General features: G+C 41.8%; 1 protein-coding gene and 1 pseudogene across 2 annotated transcripts in view; one reads left to right on the forward strand and one right to left on the reverse strand.

Annotated features, from left to right (window-relative positions):
* Positions 1-1,161: 1,161 nt before the first annotated feature.
* On the reverse strand, positions 1,162-2,384 carry LOC103015021 (protein-tyrosine sulfotransferase 2-like; annotated as a pseudogene).
* Positions 2,385-21,556: 19,172 nt separating this feature from the next.
* Positions 21,557-22,298, forward strand: part of PDS5A (PDS5 cohesin associated factor A) — a 128,553-nt gene continuing 127,811 nt past the window's right edge. Inside the window, exon 1 of one of the 2 annotated variants that reach the window (XM_057546611.1) lies at positions 21,557-21,703. The gene's annotated coding sequence lies outside the window, so the exon portion shown is untranslated. Of the gene's footprint in view, positions 21,704-21,780; positions 21,914-22,298 lie in introns of those variants that run through there. The other variant, XM_057546612.1, reaches the window with a different exon arrangement.

The following is a 22,298-nucleotide window of genomic DNA, read 5'->3' on the forward strand; positions in this document are numbered from 1 at the left end:
TCCCATTTACCACTGCAACAAGAAGAATAAAATACCTAGGAATACACCTGCGTAAGGAGGCAAAAGACTTGTACTCAGAAAACTATAAAACACTGATGAAAGAAATCAAAGATGACATAAACAGATGGAGAAATAAACCATGTTCTTGGATTGGAAGAATCAATATTGTGAAAATGACTATACTGCCCAAAGCAATCTACAGATTCAGTGCAATCCCTATCAAACTACCAATGGCATTCTTCACAGAATTAGAACAAAAAATCTTACAATTCATATGGAAACACAAAAGACCCCGAATAGCCAAAGCAATCTTGAGGAAGAAAAATGGAATTGAAGAATCAGGCTCCCCAACTTCAAGCTATACCACAAAGCTACAGTAATCAAGACAGTATGGTACTGGCACAAAAACAGAAATATAGATCAATGGTACAGGATAGAATGCCCAGAGATAAACCCACACACGTATGGGCACCTAATTTACAACAAAGGAGGCAAGAACATACAATGGAGAAAAGACAGCCTCTTCAATAAGTGGTGCTGGGAAAACTCGACAGCTACATGTAAAAGAATGAAATTAGAACACCACCTAACACCATACACAAGAATAAACTCCAAATGGATTAAAGACTTAAATGTAAGACCAGACACTATAAAACTTTTAGAGGAAAACATAGGAAAAACACTCTGACATAAACCACAGCAAGATCTTTTTTTTTCTTTTTTTTTTAAGGTAAGGCACAGACAAATGAGTCCCTGTTCAGTTTATTCAAATAATATATATATTTTTTTCTCTGTGAGTAGAACTGAGGAGGGATCAAAGAAAGCCTCATATATTAAATTCTTAAATAGATTCTTTGAATTCAAAAGTAAGAGTCAACAGGAGAGGCACGGGTGGTGGGCCTTGTTCCAGCAAACAAAGCCACCAAGGCAGTCCTGCAAATTAAGGAGGATGGCAAATCCATTTCTTTAAAAAAAATTCTCGAGGGGAAAAATATAAAATACCTAAGTTTCAAAAGCTGGACTACCTCCACATTCTTGGTTCTCTACCCCGGACTATCCTAAGATAGAGTGTTTCAAGGTTAAGTTTCCAATGATGCAGCTTTTGCAAACATGTACAAATACATTCCTCGTGAGCAGTTCTGTTTTGGCAATTAATAGCAAGCAATATGCTTGGATTAGAGGTCCAATTTCCACTCGAATGCAAAGTTTCTTCTCTTCTGGCAACAAGGCCATTTGCAAAGACCTGGAAATCATGAGCTTCCTAGGTGGGAAGAGGTGCTATTCTGGTTCACCTGAAGATAATAGCCTTTCAGCTTGGCTGGTGTTTTATCGTCCCCTTTCAAGACCCAGTGTGTGTTGTTCATGACGATGGAGTCGGGGCTGTCGTAGTTGGGTGGGTTTGCATAGGGGTCATAGACGAGCCGAGCCAGCATGGGGGCAATCTGAGCCATGTCCCTCAACACATCCCCAGGGATGTGGCCAGTCCACTTGGAGAGAGCTTCCAGGTTCATGGGCTTGATGACCTGGTCTGTGGATCGCTCAATCTTGGACAGGGAGACGCCGCCGGGCTTGCCGATGAGGTCCTCATGGTGCAGGACAGCGTCGCTCCAGGTGATGCCGAGGAAGTTGAGGATGAGCTTGAGGCAGCGCTGGGGGTGCAGCACCAGCTGCTCGTAGTACACGGGCAGGCACTTGTCCTTGCCCACCTCCATGCACTGGGCGTACATCACCTCAATGGCCTTGTTCCCCTTGGTGAGGCAGTCGCGGTAGCTGCTGAGGTCGAAGCCAGCGATGGTGACCTTGCGGGTGATCATGGAGTGCACCGAGGCCCGGCCGTCCCACACCATCAGCAGGGACTTGGAGTTGGGGAACAGGCACAACAGGTAGACTGAGGACTTGAGCGTGAAGGGGTCTTTGTTACAGAGGACGAGGGCCGGCTCTCCATGCTTGGCGATCACCTCCAAGATGAAGGCCGGCATCCAGCACCTCGCCTGTCACACCTGCTTCGTCCAGCCGCAGCTTCTCCCGGCCCGACTTGGACCAGGCCTGGGCATGGCCAGCACGCGGGGGATGATGTGGGTCTCCTCCCCGCAGTGTACCTCGGGGTGGGCGTCCAGCATCACATGCGTGAGCGTGGTGCTACTCCAGGGCTCACTCCCCACGAAGATGAGCAGCATGGCCCTGCCGTAGAGGTACTCCATGTGGTCCGTGCCCCCCATCACGAGGTCCTCCTGCTCTGGCCACATGGCCTGCTGGGGGCCCCCTAGCACCGCCCGGCACTCCAGCACCTGCTGCCCCAGCTGGACCACCAGCACCAGGGCCAGGGCAAAGCCGGCTGCCAGCAGTGCCCTCCGCACCGACAGGCGCATGCTGGGCCCGGGGCTGGGGGCGCTTCAGCGACAGGTGGGCGGGAGCCCCAGTGGGCTCACATCTCCCCTGGACATTCTCATCCCTGGGATCTAGCCCTTGTGGCTGCTTGCCAAGACTCTCCACTGGCTGAGCCCGCGAGAGACGTCCCACTGCAGCTCCGCGCGCCCAGCGACTCAGTGCTCGCCAGTCGCCCTGGCCCACAAGCTCTTTTTCGATGCACCTCCTAGAGTAATGGAAATAAAAACAAAAATAAACAAATGGGACTTAATTACACTTAAAAGCTTTTGCACAGCAAAGGAAACCATATACAAGACAACCTTCAGAATGGGAGAAAATATTTGCAAATGAAACAACGGACAAAGGATTAATCTCCAAAGTATAAAAACAGTTCATGGGGCTCAATATCAAAAAAACAGACAATCCGGTTGAAAAATGGGTGGAAGAACTAAACAGACATTTCACCAAGGAAGACATAGAGATGGCCAAGAGGCACATGAAAATATGCTCAACATCACTAATTATTAGAGAAATGCAAATCAAAACCACAATGAGGTATCACCTCACACCAGTCAGAATGGCCATTATCAAAAAAGCTAGAAACAATAAATGCTGGAAGGGGTGTAGTGAAAAGGCAACCCTCCTACAGTGTTGGTGGGAATGTAAATTGATACAACCACTATGGAAAACAGTATGGAGGTTCCTTAAAAAACTAAAAATAGAACTACCATATGACCCAGCAATCCTGCTACTAGGCATGTACCCTGAGAAAACCATAATTCAAAAAGAGACATGCACCAAAATGTTCATTGCAGCACTATTTACAATAGCCAGGACATGGAACCAACCTAAACGTCCATCGACAGATGAATGGATAAAGAAGATGTGGCACGTATATACAATGGAATATTACTCAGCCATAAAAAGAAACAAAATTGAGTTATTTGTAGTGAGGTGGATGGACCTAGAGTCTGTCATACAGAGTGAAGTAAGTCAGAAAAAGAAAAACAAATACCGTATGCTAACACATATATATGAAATCTAAAAAAAAAAAAAAAAAAAAAGGTACTGATGAACCTTGTTGCAGGGCAGGAATAAAGAAGTTGACATAGAGAATGGACTTGAGGACATGGGGTGGGAGGGCGAAGCTGGGGCGAAGTGAGAGTAGCATCGACGTATATACACTACCTAATGTAAAATAGATAGCTGGTGGGAAGCAGCAGCATTAGCACAGGGAGATCTGCTGGGTGCTTTGCGGTGACCTAGAGGGGTGGAATAGGGAGGATGGGAGGGAGGCTTAAGAGGGAGGGGATATGGGGACATGGGTGTGTATATGGCTGATTCGCTTTGCTGTACAACAGATACTAACACGGTATTTTGAACCAATTATACTCCAATAAAGATGTATTAAACAAAAAAAAAGTAATTAAAGTTAAAATAGCCTGACCACTGCAAAAAACATAGATTAATTAATTAATTAATTAATTAATTTAAAATCCTAAGCGCCAGGACTTCTCTGGTGGTCCAGTGGCTAAGACTCGGCATTCCCAATGCAGGGGGCCTGGGGTTCAATCCCTGTTCAGGGAACTAGATCCTACACGCCACAACTAAAAGACCCCGCGTGCCGCAACTAAGACACGGTAAGGCCAAATAAATAAAATAAATAAATAAATATTAAAAAAAACAAAAACAAAAACCTAAGCCCTATTGTTATCAAGATGGGAAAACCACCTCTAACCTTAGGATAGGGCTGAGAGCTTACTTGCTTTCAGCTCTGGTTTTACCTTTGTTTTTGGCTCCCAACTATCAGTTATCCATTGTTACATAACAAACAACACTAAAACTTAGTGGCTTCATACAGCAATGTTTTACTATATCTCACACTTCCCTGGGTTGAATGTGGGTTCCCTCTGCTCATTTTGCCTGGGGTCATTGATGAAGCTGCACTCAGCCGGAGGGTCCAAAACGGCCTCATACACATGATTAACAGTCAGTGCCGGCTATTGGCTGATGCACCTCAGTTTCTCTCTACATGGCTAGACCAACTTTTTTACATGGCAGTCTTGGGGCAGCGTTACAAAAGTACAAAATGGAAAACTGTAAGTTTTCTTAAGACCTAGCCTTGGAAGTCGTATAACACGTTTTCACTATATTCTATCGGTTAAACGGCATTATATAATACAGAATTTGACCAGTCTTTGTCTCTGGTTGCTGGGAGTGAGGCTCTAAATCCTTGGCACTTCCGAAGTACTAAGGATGCCTTTGCTATTCATGACCCCCCTTGGATACCACCTTAGTTTATGCTATGAGATAAAAAGACTCATGATGGAGCTGGTCACCAGAAAGATCAACTATATGATTAAAAGGTTGGGGCTTTGAGCCAGTGTAATCCCCAGAAAGGGGAGAGGGGCTGGATATTGAGTTTAATCACAAGGCAAATGATTCGGTCAGTCATGCCTATGTAATCAAATCCCAGTGAAAACTCTAGATACCAAATCCCAGTTGAGCTTCCTGGTTGGTGAATACATTGATGTGCCAAGAGGGTGATACACTCTGATTCTACAAGGAGAGGGCGTGGAAGCTCTGTATTCAGAATCCTCCCAGACCTTGTCATATGTGTCTCTTCATTTGGCTGGTTCTGACATGTACCCTTCATAACAAACTGTTATTATAAGTATAGTGCTTTCCTGAATTTTATGAGTCATACTAATAAATTACCGAATCTGAGGGGGTTCATGGGAACCCTCCACATTTTTAACTAGTTGGTCGGAAGTGCAGGTGGCTGGAGGAACCCACTTGTGGCTGGCATCTGAAGCCAAGAGCAGTCTTGTTGGAGATCATGACCTTTAACCTGTGGATTCCTACAATAATGCCAACTAATTAGCATTAGAATTGAATTGTATTGCAGCACACCAGTTGGTGTCAGAATACAAGAGCAATCCAGGTGTAAAGGGTGAGGGAATAGACCCTCTCTTGAACAAGAAGCAGCAAAGTTGTACTGCAAAGGGAAGTGCATATTGGGATGAAAGGAATTTATGGCCATTAAACATCAGTTCTTTACTTAAAAGAATGTTTTATTTTATCCAGCACTTCTAGATGTTTTATAGGAAGATTTTTCCAGTTACCAGTTCACAATACTACCAAAGAAAGGCGAACTAAGATCCCACATGCCACTGGGCAACTAAGCCCTCACACCACAACTACTGAGCTCCCGCGCCTCAACTACAGAGCCCACGTGCTCTGGAACCTGTGTCACAACTAGAGAAGAGAAAACTGGCACGCCACAACTAGAGAGAAGCCCACGTGCCACAACGAGCACTGCAGCAAAAGATCCCATATGCTGCAGTGAAGACCTGACACAGCTAAATAAATAAATTAAATATATATATATATTACCAAAGAAAGAATCTATCTTGGGACTTCCCTGGTGGTCCAGTGGGTAAGACGCCACGCTCCCAATACAGGGGGCCCAGGTTCGATCCCTGGTCAGGGAACTAGATCCCACATGCACGCTGCAACTAAGAGTTAGCATGATGCAACTAAGGAGCCCAAGTGCCAAAACTAAGGAGCCAGTGAGCCACAACTAAGACCTAGTGCAACCAAATAAATAAAATAAAATAAATATTTTTAAATTATTATATAAAAAAAGAAAGAATCAAAAAAATAAAAATAAAAAAATAAAAAAAAAGAAAGAATCTATCTTTATTAATTACTGTACATGCTCAAGTGTGGTAGTTAGAAGCTAAAAAGGAAAGGCTGAAAGGAAAAATCCCGCCAGTAGCACAGAAAGATTCATTTAAGAGAAATCTAGAGAATAGAGAAGATGATGGGCTAGTAAGTACTAGTTAAAAGTATGTGATAAGAATGAATTATCTAGGAGGCTGGAATGGAGTATTAACTTTGAGCTAAAAAAAGAAAAAAAGTGTAAAATGAAGAAATATAGCAGAAACAAAAAGAATGTAAAATCTTAAACGGCCATAGAAATACTCTCTGGAAAGAAAATTCCTGCAAGAAAGATAAGTCTCTACTCAGGGGAAAAAAATGGTTCAAAATACTGTCTTTTTTAACTACAGAAATAAAAATTCACTGAAGACTGATATTCTTCATACTGTCATGTTTGTACAGTGTTGTTCTTCAATTTAAAGTCACAGTCACGGGACTTCCCTGGTGGTCCAGTGGGTAAGACTAGGTGCTCCCAATGCAGGGGGCCCGGGTTCAATCTCTGGTCGGGAAACTGGATCCCGCATGCATAGTGCAACTAAGAATCCGCAGGCCGCAACTAAAACATCCCGCATGTTGCAACTAAGACCCGGCACAGCCTAAATAAATAAATATTTTTAAAAATAAATAAAGTTATAGACACATGGTCAGTTAATCTACAACAAAGGAAGCAAGAGGAAAGACAATCTCTTCAATAAGTGGTGCTGGGAAAACTACATGTAAAAGAATGAGATTAGAACATTTCCTCACACCATATACAAAAATAAACCTAAAATGGATTAAAGACCTAAATGTAAAGTCTGAAACCATAAAACTCCTAGAGGAAAGCACAGGCAGAACTCTCTTTGGGAGAAAATATCTTCAAGTGATATAAGCAACAAGGAGTTAATATCCAAAAATATATAAACAGCTTATACAACCGAATATCAAAAAAAAAAAAAATCAAAAAATGGGCAGAAGACCTGAGTGGACATTTTTCAAAGAAGACATACAGATGGCTAACAAGCACATGAGAAGGTGCCCAGCACTGCTAATTATTAGAGAAGTGCAAATCAAAACAATAAGATATCACCTCACACCTGTCAGAGGGGCTATTATCAAAAAGTCTACAAATAATAAATGTTGGCAAGGATGTGGAGAAATGGGAACTCTTGTACACTGTTAGTAGGAACGTAAACTGATGCAGCCACTATGGAAAATAGTACGGAGGTTCCTCAAAAAACTAAAATAGAACCACCATATGATCCAGCAATTCCACTCCTAGGTATATATATATATGGAAAAAAATGAAAACACTAATTTGAAAAGATACATGCACCCCAATGTTCATAGCAGCACTATTTACAATAGCCAAGATATGGAAGCAACCAAGTGTCCATCAACAGACAAATGGATAAAAAAGATGTTGTTTATATATATAATGGAATACTAACCATAAAGAAGAATGAAATTCTGCCACTTGAAGCAATGGGGATGGACCTAGAGAATATTATTCTTAGTGAAATAAGTCACTCAAAGACAAATACTGTATGATGTCACTTATCTGTTGAATCTAAAAAAATAAAGCAAACAAATGTTCATAGCAAAACAGAAACACACTCAGAGATATAGAAAACAAACTAGTGGTTACCAGTGGGGAGAGGGAAGGGGGAAGGCGCAAGATAGGGGTATGGGATTGAGAGAAACAAACTACTATGTATAAAATAGATAAGCAACAAGGATATATTGTATAGTACAGGGAATTATAGCCATTATCTTGTAATAACTTTAAATGGAGTATAATCTGTAAAAATACTGAATCATTATGCTGTATACCTGAAACTAATATATTGAAAATCAACTATAATTCAATTTAAAAAAATAAAGTCACAGATACAGTGACTAAAATTGGAGTAATCAGACAGTGATGCATATGGCAGTAGCAGTTGACTTTCCGTAGCACACCCAACCCCAGGAGTTGCTTTAAGACTGAGACTGCTTCTTCTGAATATGCAGATACACTAAAAGTACCATGGGGTTATACAGTAAAGCTAGAGTTACAGATCACTGCTATGGTGTCAGTCCTTTAGGGGAAGTAGGAAAGGGATAAGGGGAAGTAGGATTAAGACCATTTGGCAGGGCATAAAGAGTCGTTTAGGTAGTTATGGATTCCTCTTTAGACTAGAGGGTGTAGACAAGATCAGCTCCCCACCTTCAAGCATCAGCAAGAACCCTTTCCTACCTGAACATCCTCTGTCTCAAAGTATGGTTCACGTATCAGATGTTGGTGATGTGGAACTCAGGCTAAGCTGCTGCTGTGTCCGTGTTGAATTACCTGACCCAGTTCTTTTTATCTGCAAATACTAGACTCCAAGTGCCTCATGAGGTCAACAAAAAGATCAGGTAGGTATTGAACTGTTCTTTGCTTGTTTATTTAAACTTCTGTGCAACACAGAGCATATTCTTGCCTCTGCACTGCAGTGAGGTGGGAAAAACAGTGGACTAAAAATCTCACAACTCTTATACAAGAATGTTCGCAGCAGCTCTATTCATAATGACCAAAACCTGGAAACAACCCAAATGTCCATCAGCAACAAACACCTGCAGATACATGCAACAGCATGGATGAAATACAAGTTAAAGAAGCCTTATACAAATATATAGAGTATACATATACACTCTAAGTTTCACTTATATGACATTTTAGAACTGGCAAACTGGTCTTTTGGACTCATTCACCGCGTTCCCACTGCTTATGATGAGCCATAGCTACACTGTCATTCTTTTGTTTTCTTTTTTTTCAATCAACAAGTACCTTCCCACCTCAGAGCCCTTGTTTCTACTCTTCCCCCTGAGTAGGATATCCTTCACTCCCCCTTTAATCTAGATACTCCTCTGGTTTTCATATACTTTTTCTCCAAGGAAACTTTCCCTAAGATTCAGACTTAGGTTATCTCTAGAGCATTTTGCACTTCCCTTTTATCACAGTATCATAATTATAAATAAATAATTATTGATATGATTACTTGCTGGGGGTCTGCTCCTCCTTAGACTATGAATATCTCAATGTCAGGGGCTATTTGTGTCTATTCACTATTCTATTCTCAGCCCCTAGCAGCATTCTTGAAAATATAGTAGGCAAATAATAAATATCTGTGGATGAAATAGCTAAAGGAATGAATCTTTCCATATTTCCATACTCTCATTTTCTAAAACTTTGGTTATCTTTGATCACCTTTTCATATGACAATGGTTTTGTTATATTTTTTTCTGTATAGAGAATGAAAAGTAGTTTTTCTTTTCTGTAATCTAGTTATTCAGGTTTTTTTTCCTATTGCTAGTTTTTAAAAAGTTTATTTCAGCTCCACAACTTGTTTCAGTAATGTCATATAAACTTTTAGGATCATTGTCAAATACGGAAAGCCCTCTACCAAGTTTCTTTCATGTATGAGGTGCAAGATTACAAGGCATCTGAAGATCTCTTGTTCAGTGACAAACCTTAAAAACTCTGCATTGTCAACATTCATTGACAGTTTGCAGAGGCAGAGTTCCTGGAAGCCATTTCTACACTGAGATAACTGGCAATAACTTAACTATACATAAAAGTGATTGCAAACCACATAAATATATTTCGTTAAATCCAAATTACTTTTTTTTTTTGGTCCTGCCACGCGACTTGTGGGATCTTAGTTCCCCAACCAGGGTTCGAACCTGGGCTCTCGGAAATGAAAGCTTGGAGATTTAACCACTGGACTGCCAGGGAATTACCCATTGCTAAATCCAAATTAAATGTACCAAATTCAACTCCCCCTCAGTTGGATCCCAAAAAATGCCTAAGGACACTCCAATGTCTCTCAAAATGAGGGAAGTGCTAAAGAAGGGTAGTCACAGGGGACAGAGACAGTAGTCTAAATCTACTGTGGTTAAAACTGCAAATTTTACAAACTCTTATGACTGTGTGGCTCTGCTAAGGTACTTCCCAGGGGGCGCTGAAACTTAAACTTCATTAGCTTCATGGTAAATCCATCTCTGCCTACCTCTCTCAGTTGTTGATAGCATTAAACAAGATATTGGGTATGAAAGTACTTTTTAAGCTATAAAGAACTACACACAGATAAAATGATGACAATGGGCTCCCAGCCTCGGTCCAAGCTTTGTCCATTATATTTATGTCTGGAGATACCTAGTAACGTGGTGGGAAGAGCTAAAATAATCCTATTTGCCAGAAAGCAGAAGCAGTTCCTGGTGAGAAAATTTATTCTAAGAGAAAAGCCAGGATTGACTCATTTGACTCAGTAACAAAGCCCGTGATGCCTACAGTAAGAGGTGATTATTGTCTAGCCAAGCCCCCTTGTGCACTGTGTCTCATCCCTTTGTGGGAGTCAGTTGAGGGGTGCATCATGAATAAATACTAAAATATCTATTTCGGGACTTCCCTGGTGGTGCAGTGGTTGGGAATCCGCCTGCCAATGCAGGGGACGTGGGTTCGATGCCTGGTCCAGGAAGATCCCACATGCCGTGGAGCAACTAAGCCCGTGTGCCACAACTACTGAGCCTGCACTCTAGAGCCTATGAGTCACAACTACTGAGCCCACACACCACAACTATTGAAGCCCCCGCACCTAGAGCCCAAGCTTCGCAACGAAGAGTAGCCTCCACTCGCCGCAACTAGAGAGAAAGCCCACGCGCAGCAACGAAGACCCAACACAGCCAAAAATAAATAAATAAATAAATTTTAAAAATGTATCTATTTCATTGAAATAACCTTGTAAGTCATTGTACCAAGGAAATTTTGTTAGAGAACTTTCCAAAACTCCACTCCAGAACTTCTTAAAACTTCAAAAATCAGAGCAATATTCTCAAATCTTAAAACAGTTCATTTGACTGGATAATAAAATACCCTGGATTCTGCCTATGCAGTTTCATGTTCAAATATAATAATAAGCTATTTATATGTATTTTTATATTGTTATGCATCATTAAAGCAATGATACTTTGATAAAAACTTTTTTTAAAAATATAAGTATGTAGCACTCTCCCATTTCTCCTAGGTCTTATGTCAAGCCAATCCATTTCAGAGTTGACATGATTGGATAAATACTGGGAAAGGGAAGAAGAGAGCAGCAGATTCTATATTCTTAAAAAATTATACTAATATTGGAAAAATCTAATTCTACTTCATTGTTGACCCTAATTTCTCCTGTATCTGGTATGTTGTCAGAGATAATAGCAGTAAAAGTCTAATATTCTGTCGTGTCCTGTAAAGTATCTCCTTCTCCTCCTCCTCTACTTATGTATATCACTTGACAAATGTACTGGTTCATTTCTAGTGAAACAGCAGAACCATGCCTGGAATAGGGAAGGCAGCAGTGGTACAGCCCAATATTAAACATCCATATTTTTAGCCAGTTAGGGATAGACACATAGTCCAGAATTTTTTGTTTCAGTTGACCAAATATTTATTGAGTGCCTGCACGTGCCAGGCACTGTTCTAGGCATTTGAGATACACCCTGAATAATATAAGCAAAGATCCCTGCCCTCACATGGTTTGTAATCTAGCAGAATGTACACAATAGTACCTTGCTTCAAATTAGTGTCAGATATCCCCAGATTCACAACAGAGTAAGTGTTTGGAAAAGGTTTCTCTACTCTTTTCATATCAGCTTCCCCAGCCCTCAGTGGACAGGTGTTCTTCCATCTAAGTCCACAGAGCCACCCTACCTGGCTATCCCCCTCTCTGCCAACAAAGAAAAAACATCCTCCCCTTTGGCCCTACCCTTTCTTTTCTTCTCCTTCCATGACACCTGCACCCTTTCCCCATGATCTTATGTCTTCTTCTCTACCTCTGGCATAGGCTGTGGGCCATTCAGCTCTGTTCCACTCTAGATGAGACCTGGGGTATGTCAAATCCTATCAGTGGAGTATATACAATCAGACTTTTCACATTGCAAAGACTGAACTCCCTCATGTGTTAATATTCTGAAGGGGTCTCTGTCTCTTCCACTGCATTCAGTAACATTGCCAAATGCTCCTTCTGTTCCCCATGGTATGTGCTCTGCCCCAGGAAAGGAAGAGCATACAGGGAGGAAAAGAATGTCTGTCCTGCCATACTAACAGTGAGAGAATCAGGGATGCAGATCAGGGTACAGAAATGGAGTTTCTTGGAGATAATATTTTCTGTTTTATTATATGAAAAATGATAGATATTATGTTATAAATTTTGAACTTATTAATATATATTAAATATTATTTATTAAAATGTGAAAATGTATTTGATTTTTTAAGGTTAAAAAAGCCAAAACTCTGAAAATTCCATTTAAATAATTAACTCTGATGCTAATGGAGAGGTTTTCTTTTTTACGAGTTGGTGGGTACATTGGGAACTTTGTGTGTGTGTGCTTTGGTACTACTTTTAACAAGATAAACCCTTGGTGGCAATTTTTTGAAAGATGTGCTTGGTCTATGACCCAAAAATCTTTGTTTTCTCTGGAAATTGCTGTTGGTCTCCCAGTTCATTAGTGGTGGCTCATCCAGAGGTATGTTTTAGCCATGACCCTGCCCGCCTGGCCCCAATTGATTAGACCAGTTATGGGCACCTGGAGAGACAAACCATAAACAGTAAACATAATAAGTAATAAATTATTTATTATGCTAGATGATAAGTGCTATGGAGGAAAGAAAGAAGAATTAAATTTATTGTCCTTAGCATTTGCAACTTGGACTAAGAAATTCCAGTTTAGTCTGGGCTGATCTAAGATGAAGGAGTTGTGAGCTTAGAAGATGGATGGTTCTCTTCTGCATGTCATGTGAACTGAAAAGCAAAGAAAGGAGCCTCTTCAAAGAGCAAAGAATGAAGTAGGCATTCAGAGGGAAGTAGACAGCATCCTGCATGCATGAATATATAGTAATAACATAATAATAACACAAGAAAACTTCAAATTGCCTATTCAAGTCAGGGACAATATCTTTTCCACCTTGCATCTTCAACATTTAGTATAGAACTTGCAGACAGTATGTGCTAAGTGGATCAAGGTATCAAGACCCAATTTAACAGAGGTTCTTAACTGGCCTCCCCTGTTGTAATCAAAACAAAACAAAACAAAACAAAACAAAAACCTCAATACACACAGAGATGGAACTAACTTCCATGGAAAGTTCTAGTCTCAGTACCTGTTTAGCTCAATCAGTCTTTGATTCTACACCTACAATTTTGCAAATTCAAGTGGCTTTCAGATTGACAAACCTGAGGCACTGGGCTTTGTTCAAACACCAAAGATTCCCCATCATGTTCACTATCCTGTGCTTCCTAAAGAATGAAAAGAAAACTGATACATTCTAGTAATATTTTCAATTGAGTGGAAAGGAGTTTTCTGATTAAGTTTCAATATGTCGAAAATTCAATTAACAAAAAACTTCCTATCTTCTGAAAATCATGATAAATCTGTCATGATTAGAAGGTGAAACAGCCCTTGTTAAATTTCCTGCAGGCTCACCGTTTAATTTTCTGTAGTCTCTGGATGAGTCTACGCATAACTGAACTCTGAAGAGTTTTTCCAAAACAGTATTTACTAGGTAGTCCACATTCCAAATACTATTCCGTTTCTGGAACTACTTGGAAAAATTCAGAAGGCAAAAGTTACGTAAATTCTTAGCACATTCCTTGGACAAGTCAGATGGTGCTGGCTACCAGTTCTGATGTGGTTACCTTTTCAGTTCAACCAGAAATTTGAAGTTCAGCTACTTATTCTTACAATCTGCCACAGTTATTACGGTAATGACATTTGATAGCTATAAATCATAGAAAATATTGCATTTATAAAAATTCTTAGTTAATAAAATGAGCATAACGAAAAGAATAATTGATTATTAAACAAGTAAATGTTGACTTTAGTCCATTCACTTTTGTACAATCTCATTTAGTACATTATATATTCTCATTTCTACACAGCTTTTAAAATTCCAATTTTGGACTTTTCCATATCAGCTGACAAAGGAATACTTTGAGCCAAAGCTTGGTGGAGCTGCCTGCCAAGCAACAGTTCCATTTCTGCAGTTTCTCTTAGTTGTACAATTATTTAAATATTTGCTTGCATAGTGTTCTTATTTCCTAAGAATGTGAGAAAATGGAAAAATGAAAATGCAGATTCTAGAGATAAATTGAGGTTCACAAACTTAATGCAATTGAGAAAAATGTAGAAATCAGGTAAGCTGTCACTCACGGCTTTATAAATGTTCTATAGCTCTCTTTCAAAAACAAATGAAAAAAAATTAGGTCCAAAAATGAGAGTGATGAAATTTGTCTCTCAGAAGGTAAAATGCTTTTGCTTCTTTACAGCTACTAACTAACCCACTTTAAGACAAATTTTACTTATGGCTGGTGGCAGGTGTATTAGTTTCCTAGAGCTGTTGTAACAAAGTACCATGAACACAGTGGCTTACAACAACAGAAATTCATTCTCTTATTGTTCTAGAAATCAAGGTGTCAGCAGGGTAATACTCTTTCTGAAGGCTCAAGGGAAGAATCCTCCCTTGCCTCTTTCCTTAGTTCTGGTGCTTGCTGGTGATCCTTGGCATTCCTTGGCTTGCAGCTGTCTCACTCCAATCTTTGTCTCTGTCATCCCCTGGCCTTCCTCCCTGCATGTCTTTTTTTCTTTTTTTGGAGTAAAATTGCTTTACAATGTTTTGTTAGTTTCTGCTGTAGAATGAAGTGAATCAGCTATATCTATACCTATATCCCCTCCCTCTTGGACCTCCCTCCCACCCCACCCTCCCATCCCACCCATCTAGGTCGTCACGGAGCACCGGGCCTAGGTCCCTGTGCTATACAGCAGGTTCCCACTAGCTATCTATTTTACACACGGTAGTATATTTATGTCAAACCTAATCTCCCAGTTCTTCCCACCCTCCTCTTCCCCGCCATGTCCACGTGTCCCTTCTCTACGTCTACGTCTCTATTCCTATGTCTTTTTTTTTTTCCTATTTTTTTTTTGGCTGTGCTGCAGGGCATGTGGGATTTTAGTTCCTGACCAGGGATCGAACCCTCGCCCCCTGTAGTGGAAGCGCGGCATCTTAACCACTAGACCGCCAGGGGAGTCCCTCTGCATATCTTCTTATAAGAACACCAGCCATTGGACTTAGGGTACACCCTAATCCAGTATAACTTCATTTTAACTCATTACATCTGCAAAATCCCTACTTCCAAATAAGGTCATGATTTGAGGTTCCAAGTAGACATTAATTTGGAGGGTACTATTTGATCCAGCCAAGCTAGGTTCATGGATCATGGTTAAGATTTCATGAAGTACAATTGTTCATTCTAAATCAGGTCATATTTGGTGGTTAAAGTTCAGAAATTTACTCAAATTAGTTCAAGTGAAAGGGATTTTACCGTAAGGAAACAATGCTTATGTGGAGCCTAAGAAAAACGGAACAATCAGGATACAAATTAGGGCAGCTCAGTTTTCCTCAGCATACTCACATGCAGAAAGCTGAAGACCTTTACTATTTTACATTGATATAATATAATACAGCTGAAAGTTCCATCTGTTGCTGAGTTTCAGTTCACAGCGTCTCTCATAATTTTAATTAATTAATTAATTAATTTTTATTTTTGGCTGTGTTGGGTCTTCGTTTCTGTGTGAGGGCTTTCTCTAGTTGCGGCAAGCGGGGGCCACTCTTCATCGCGGTGCGCGGGCCTCTCACTATCGCGGCCTCTCTTGTTGCGGAGCACAGGCTCCAGTCGCGCAGGCTCAGTAGTTGTGGGTCACAGGCCTAGTTGCTCCGCGGCATGTGGGATCTTCCCAGACCAGGGCTCGAACCCGTGTCCCCTGCATTGGCAGGCAGATTATCAACCACTGCGCCACCAGGGAAGCCCCACAGCGCCTCTCATGATATTTTGTTTGGCTCAGCTCAGCCTGTGGACTGCATTTTCTTGGTTCAGGTGTCAGTGCAGGCTCAGTCAGCTGTGTGTGTGTGTGTGTGTGTGTGTGTGTGTGTGTGTGTGAGAGAGAGAGAGAGAGAGAGAGAGAGAGAGAGGAAATATATAGGACTGGGATAGGAACAACTGTCTGAAAAGAGTTTGCGGGAGGGGAGGCAATGATTATCCTAATACATTTCCATAAATGAATCTTTCTGTCTTTACTGTAATGAACAAAAGTATTTGTCATAAGTTTACTTTCTTATTTTATTTAATTAATTAATTTTGGCTGCACTTGGTCTCAGTTGTGGCACGTGGGAGCTTCATTGCATGATGCGGGATCCTTTGTTGCAGCGTGCAGATCTTTAGTTGCAGTATGCAGGCTCATAGTTGTGGCATGCGGACTTCTTAGTTGCAGCATGCGGGATCTAGTTCCCCAACCAAGGACCGAACCCTGGGCCCCCTGCATTGGGAGCGTGGAGTCTTACCCACTGCACCACCAGGGAAGTCCACTTTCTTATTTATTTTAATCATATAAAACAATAGGAGGCTGACATCCCAAGCTTCATAATAAAAATACACTTTAATGTGATTGTTGAAAGTTTAATTACCCTGACAATTCTTTTAGTTTTATAATCATTTATCATCCAAATACTAGCAATTTAAGGAAGGGCTGCAAAGTGGCATTCATATAAAATATAATTCCAAATAATTTCTCATTTTACTATCACCATTAGAAAAAAATTATCAAGCGGGCAGAATTTCTTTGACATTGGGAGATATAATTTTTAAAAATATTAAATTATCATATAAAATTTTTTGAAATTTTTTGAGTCTGTCTCTTTTTCTCTTCTAGACCTCAGGTGCCCTGAATTGGATTAATCATAATCCTTGGGTTACAAACACATCCTTCCTTGTTCCATGGATTGCTGTCATTCATTCATCCATTCATTTGCTTAACATATAATGAACATACGTGAAGCCACCACTACACCCAAAAGTAAAGCTTTAACAAGAAAATATCTGCCTATGTATTCATTCTCCCATGTTGTTCCCCTGTGTTCCCTGCTTTCCCTTGTACTCCAGGGGTACTCTTTGCTTTTGAACTTTATAAATAGGTTATCATAGTATGTCACTAAGATTTACTCATGTTGTGTACATCTGTAGTTTCTTTCATATTTGAAAATAATTAGTTTTAGTTTGCTGTCCCTGTTCATTAAATAATACTTAATTTTGATAAAACAATTTTAAGAAAGCTAATATAATTAATGATGCAGGTCAGCCTTCACACTTTAAATTGAAGAGAGATGTGCATGGAGTCTAAGATATTAAACAGGATTCAAATAAAGTCTTTAAATTACCATGACAAATAAGTTAATCATTAACATCTTGGTCATACTAGGCTAAAATGATTCAGACTTCATATTTTTAGTCATCAGTCATCAGTGAAACATGTCAAATTCATTTCATTCACTACAGATAGATATGTCATTATCCTATGCCTAAATATATTTAAATTTTAGCTAAGCTGTCAGTGATATCTGGAAAGACACTTAAATAAATTAAAGTACCATTTTTTTAGTTTCACACTAATTATGATGTATTGTTAAAATTTCTCTGTGACCAGAGGTATATGGAAGATTCAAATGTTTAATCTGTGAAATTACTCAGGATAAATTAGCTAGTTACATTTTAAATTGAAAAGCGAATAAAGAATTTCAGATAAATAAAAAACATATTTTTAAAAACTGCTTTAAATATCTTAATTATTTTTGCATTTTTATCTGTTTGGTTGTATTTTTACCATAGTTCACTTTCACTATAAACGTCTTTAGTCTCCTATTACCCCAGTTCATCCTTTGAAACTACCACTCTGTTCAACATCTGCAGCATTCAGTGTGAACACAGTTTATCCTCTACCCTCATCTTCCATCAATCACTCCTACAAACTTTGCACTCCAGAACTGCACTGTCCAATATAGTAGCCACTAGCCACTTATGACTGCTTAGATTTTTTTAATTAAATTAAATTAAAAATTTAGTTCTTCCATTGTAGTAGCCACCTTTCAGGTGTTTTATAGTCACGTGTGGCTGGTACCTACAGTATTGGACAATGCAAGTGTGGAACATTTCCACTGTTGCAGTTCCCTAGAGTTTGGATCTAGAATTTCCATGTAGGAAGAATTCGTGGTTGGTAGTATGATTGAAATAGGGGGTTAGGGGTTTGTCCTGAAGCTGCACTGGATGCCATTTTGTACATAGATTGTATGCTTGTACATTTGTGTACGGGAGAGGGGCTGATGGAAGTTTAGTGGGGGTAGAGTAAGTCTCACAAAGCCAAGCCACTCTTTTATGCAACTATTGTTCTAATCACATCAAAGTCTTTTCCTCAAAAAGAAATTGCACTTAATTACCTCCAGGCCTTTTTTCACTTTGTGGTTATCTCTGTTAACTATTGCTCGCCCCACAAAAACTACTCACCACAACAACTCACCCTCCAGTGCCCAGCCTCAAATGCCCCTTCCTTTGGGAAGTTCCCATAGCACCCCTTTCTGAGGCTCCCAGACAATATAATGTAAATCCCTATTATAGTATAAATCACAGCCTTGCCTTGGTTATGTTTCGTTGTACGTCTGTGTTTCCTCCATTAGACTCTGATACTGTCAAGAGCAGGGACTTTGTCTTCTTGTTTTCTAAATATTTCCCCAGGGCCTAGTATAATGCCTTACCCACTGCAGGAGCTGAGTAACTGTTAAATTAACTTTTAAATAGCTTAGATTCTAAAAGACATTCTGACTCTCAGTCTGTTCCAAGCACAGTCCTCCCCATCCCAGTTAGTGGTAACTTCATCCTTCTAGTTACACAGGTCAAAAACTTTGGAGCCATCCTTGCTTTCTTGACTCCTCTCTTTTTCTTGTACCATTTTTCATCACTTCCACTGTTATTACCCAGTTCTTATTACCATCTCTCCTTGGGATTCTTGCAGTTGTCTTATACTTGATTATCCTACTTTTATTTTTGCAGCTCTACATTATTTTCAACCCAGCAGCTAGAGTGATTCTTTCATTTTACGTATATTAAAAAATTATGTGGAGCTTAGTATGTACCAGTTACTATTCTAGGCACTTTACAAATGTTAACTTATTTATCCCTCATAATGACCCTCTGAAATAGAAACTATTATCCTTGTTTTACAGATGAGGAAAATGAGGCACAGAAAGATTAATTTGTCAAAGGTTGCCTAGCGCATAGAACATAAATCATATAATATCACTTCTCTTTTTAAAACACTCCCATCTCAGAGTACATGCCAAAGTCTTTCCAAAGACCAAAGGCCTAAAAGGTTATATGTGGTCTGCATCCCACCCCTGCTTCTCTACTTTATTTTCTTCCATAGCAATTTATTTATTTTTTTTGTCTATCTCTCCCCAAACAACTTAAGCTCTACCACAACAGGTAGGGATGTTTGTCCACTTCCCCACTACAGATTTTTTTCTCAGTGCCCAAAACAATGCCTTGTATAATAGGCCTTCTTTAAATAATTGTTGCTCAAATGAATGTACCTCTTCTCATTTACACTAAGTGAAAATTTTTAAAAAAAGAAAGTAAAAACAAGGATTTCAGGATTCCTGAATTTTAGAATTATATAAATTCAACATTTTTATGTGTTATAATCCTTAGGGCTTACTATCCTATGAGTGCTCATAAAATCAAACAGTATTAAAAAGGAATACATTGTATAAAATTAAAACTTATGGGTATATACAAAACTCCATTTAATTATGGGTAAATTACTTAGAGCAAGAATGAAAACAAAAAGCAGCACTCTTTAGCTATTTAAATGTGACAGATTTTTAAAAATCATAAGTGAGAGAAGAGCCTAAAAAGAGTGTAGGTTTTGGTCAATTTCATAGTTTGGATGAAGACAATCTTAAATGGATTCTGCCTGCTACTCTAAATGCCCAAGAACAAAGCTCTGACTTTGGGCAGAGTTGTAGCAAATCAGCAACTGTGGTGTGTTAGATTCCAAGATGATTGTTCCCTTGTGGAATACCTGAAAAACAATTCAGTGAGGGCAGCACCTATATTTTTTTTTTTAGAAAGAATTTTTAATATTTATTTATTTATTTGGTTGCTCCGGGTCTTAGTTGCAGCAGGCAGGCTCCTTAGTTGCAGCATGCGAACTCTTAGTTGTGGCATGCATGTGGGATCTAGTTCCCTGACCAGGGATCGAACCCGGGCGCCCTGCATTGGGAGCGTGGAGTCCTATCCACTGCACCACCAGGGAAGTCCCAGCACCTATAATATTTTTAAGATCAAGCAAAGAATGTGGAAAAGACCGATGGATATCCATCAAGAATAATTTAAATAAATAATCGAATATCATTTTAAACTATGGCAGTGGTCAGTTTCAAGAGCTGCCTGCTATTTCACATTATTGTGTTCTTTTTTCAACTACATTTTCGGAAATTATGTACGTGCTCCTGAGGTTCATCTGCTTCAATTTTCTTTACATTAAGCTGCTCAAACACCACTGCATTGGGCTTTCCTTTGGATGAAATAAAGTTATTCTTCGGTATACTTAACACTTTAAAAAAATGAATTATTCCATATTCACAAGAGCCATCTATCTAATTTGTAAACACGCTTATTTCTGGATTCCAGTCTCATAGATCTTCATTCTCCAGGTTTGGGAGTGAAGCCCAGGATCCTACGTTTCAGACCTTTCTTTGAGAACTACTCGACTCAATGCTATTTTCATATTTTGCTGCTTTCAAAATATTAATTTTAGACATCTAAAGAGGGGAGGGCAAACTCTGGTGGCTGTCAGAAGGAACAAGAATGAGCGGCCCACGTTGTGCCATGTTGCAAAACTTTTCCTCAGTTTGCAGATCCTCTGTCCCTGGGGAGGAAATCAGTTCATTTTCACCAAGTAATTAACCATTTTTCAACCATTTCCGTCCACGTCCCTCAGGATGAACCCCAAAAGTCATGAACTCATCTCCGCGGCATAAGGTAAAGCCCTGTTCGTCCCGCTTGCCCTCACAGTGCCGCGGGGACCGGTTCGCTTCCCGCCAGCCGGGCTCCTCCTCCGCTCGCCTTTTGGGTCCCGTCCTCCCGGAGGCTTTCGGCGCGGCAGGTCTTGGCGCCAACCGGGTGGCGGCGCTGTCTGCCCCACGCGCCACCGCCTCAGGCCCGAGGGAGGCGGAGGCACGGCCTGCGGAGGAAGGGGCGGAAGCGAGGCGCGCGCCCTTCTCTCGCGTGCTCTCGCACCGCTCGCGTGACCGGCCGGTGTGTGCGAGAGGCGCCGGCTGCCCGGAGCACGGACTGCCGGGCGCGCGCCGCTGCGAGGGGCGTCCGGGTCCGGGTTGACGGACCCGGCCGGCGCGAGGTGCCGGCGGGCGGGCCCGGGGTTCCGGGGCGAACACACGAGCACACGCTCCCGGAGGAGCCTTTTCCGAGGCTGCTCTTCCTCGGCCAGACGGAGAGCGGCAGTGTCTCCCCGCCCAGCGCTCACTCGCCCCGCGTCTCCCCCCGCGGCGACTGCTCCTCCTCGGCACCGCCAGCCCCAGCGCCGCTCCGGGGCGGGCGGCGGCGGCGGCGGCGGCGGCGGCGGGACCCGCGGAGCCGCTTTGTGTGCAGCCCGGAGAGGGGCGGCGGCGCAACCACCTGACAGAGGCCCGGGCGCTCGATGCACCTTCCGCCCGCATGAGGAGGAGGTAAAGGCGGCGGCGGCTCGGCTCCCGCCCTCGGCTGGTGGAGGGAGGGGACGGAAGGGGAGACCGGAGCGGGTGGGGGGGTGGGGGCGCGGGATCGAGGCCCGGCGGGGCTGCCCGGAGTTGCCGGTAAGGCCTCGGCGGCGCCGAGTGGCCAGGGGCGAGAGAAGCCGCCGGGGAGCCTCAGCCGAAGTTGAAGGAACAAAATGTGAAGTGCGGAGCCGCGTCAGCCGCTTCCTGGCTTGGGGTTCGGGGTGGAGGGCGGCTTGTTTTCCCCTCCCGCGGGGGTGGGGGAGCGGGACACGGGAGGGGCGGGAGCGTGGCGGGGACGCCTGGGGTTCAGCAGCTCTGCCCGGCAAGGGCTTTCGTCCCCGGGAGACGCCGCTGCGTGTGGGTCCTGTTGGGTCCCTAGTTTTGCGGCCTAAGCCGAGCCCTATAGGCCTCGCGTCTCCTATCCCGGAGGGGACCGGCCGGGCGGGGACTCGAGGCTTCTCTCTGACCGAGCGGGGGCTTTAGGGGCCTTGCCGGGCTCTCGAAGCCGCCGAACTTCGGACTTCGGTGTTTGGGGGTGGATTTCATTGTGAAAGGAGGACTGGGA

Source organism: Balaenoptera acutorostrata, chromosome 5 (genome assembly GCF_949987535.1).
Source record: "Balaenoptera acutorostrata chromosome 5, mBalAcu1.1, whole genome shotgun sequence".
Classification (NCBI taxonomy): Eukaryota; Metazoa; Chordata; class Mammalia; order Artiodactyla; family Balaenopteridae; genus Balaenoptera; species Balaenoptera acutorostrata.